Raw genomic sequence first — 1,878 nt, forward strand, 5'->3', positions numbered from 1 at the left:
GTTTGTAGGCACTGCAGATTCCAGTGGTTGATGCAGACTGGGATCGGGTGCTGGGACCCCCTAAAGATGATGATGTCGTCAGGTCTCAGATGAAGCTTAATAGCCAGGAGCCCCTCTCCCAAATGGTGTTAGATGCATCCAAATGCTCAACTTACAAGAATCATACAGCAGCGAGGGATCATGCTGACTTTTGCAGGAGAAGGATAGCGCCAATGGCTATGTTGGAGGCATCTGTATCTGTGATGAGACGTGTACATAGGAGCTGGTAAGTGAGTGTGTGAGTGTGTGGGGGTTACCCTAGTAACCAGACACAGAAGGTTCAGAGGGGGAGGGATTTAAAATAAAGGCAGAGAGAGGAGAGAGAGAGTTGGCGTTAGTTGTGTTGGAGTAGGAGGTGTTTTGGGCTGAGGGTAGAAAGATCGGTTAGTGTGTTCTGAACAGGAAAGATTGTTCAGGGAGGTTGTGTGGAACTTGAAGAGTGAATGTCTGGAGGCTGGAGAACCAGCAGCGTTTTGGGCAGCTCTTAATAACAGACAAGAAGGTCTGGAGGAATTCACTAAGTTCACAAACCCAAGTTTAATTACCTCTATCCCAGTTATCTCACCACCCCATGTGTTACATTTTATCCAGAATATGATGTACCTAGTAATTTGAGAGAGAAGCTTATATGCCCTGCTTGGCAGAGATCTTTTATTCTAATCTGTAAATAATAAACGTATTCTTGTTTTCATTCCTTATGCCTCAAGTTTTGTTTCATTTAATATCCTGAATATATACATCTCACCTGCGCTTGAGCGGCTACACAGCCAAAGGTGACTGAGTACCGAGAGCAGGGTCAGGGGCGGATTAAGCCTTTTGCTGCCCGTAGGCGGCCAAGGAATTTCCGCCCCTACCACAGTGAGGAGGGTAGGGGTGGCAAGGATGGAGCCCCCCCTTTTTTATTTCTAAATGCTGCCACCAGTGAAAGCTGCACAGCAGCAGCTGCGGGGAGTGCCAGGGGACGAGGGGCAAGTCCCCCCTTCACATTAAAATGCCCCTGCACAGAATGGGGCGACTGGAAGGGTTGTGGTGGTGGGGGAGGAAGCTCCCCCATTTCACCTTCACCTTAAGGAAGGCAGCTTCTGCTGTGTGTAGGCATTGGGGCGAGGGAGAGCTCCTTCCAGCTCCCTCTCAAATGAGTGGCACACCCTGAAGGAGCCTGTCCAAAAACGGGCTGCTTTGAGAGGGAATAGGGGGAGCATAGCAACACAATAGAACATCATCCTAAATTATTTTTTTTAAGGTTTTGTAAATTGTGGATGATGCAAATCATTTCATGGTACTAGAGAAAGACCTGCCGTTCTGGTAGGTCCAGGTCTTAACACTCACATCAGTTTCGGAGGATGAATACAACTGAAGGAAGCCCGGGCGGGTGCATGGCTGGGGGAGTCTGTCATGTGACTTGCCCCTGGGGCCCCCCCAAGGCAGTGGGCCCCCAGACAACTGTCTCCCTTTGCCCTATTATAGTTATGCCCCTGGGGACAGGACAGGTCTGTCAGTGGCCTGAGGGGAATGAGTGGCCATGGTGGTGGCAGCAGCGAGGAAGAGCCCGGTCAACCACTGTTGCTGTTGCTCCTGTGGGGAGGAGCAGGAGGATGGAGGAGTGACCAAGAGGGGTGAGGGGGATGGAAGCAACCAGATGGAGGAAGAGCAGCAGGAGAGCAGCTCAGGTGAGGGTGGATAGGTCTCTGAGCTGAGCGGGGACCGTGGCAGGGAGTGAGGGGAGCAATCAAGTACTAGCGTGCAGATGCTCTGTGCAGGTTAAGCTAGTTTGTATATAATGCATTTCAACAAAAAAGTTGGCAAAATAGTTTGCATAGCAAAAAAGCAGCCACCAAA

The sequence above is a fragment of the Hemicordylus capensis genome, chromosome 5 (genome assembly GCF_027244095.1).
Source record: "Hemicordylus capensis ecotype Gifberg chromosome 5, rHemCap1.1.pri, whole genome shotgun sequence".
NCBI classification, from domain to species: Eukaryota; Metazoa; Chordata; class Lepidosauria; order Squamata; family Cordylidae; genus Hemicordylus; species Hemicordylus capensis.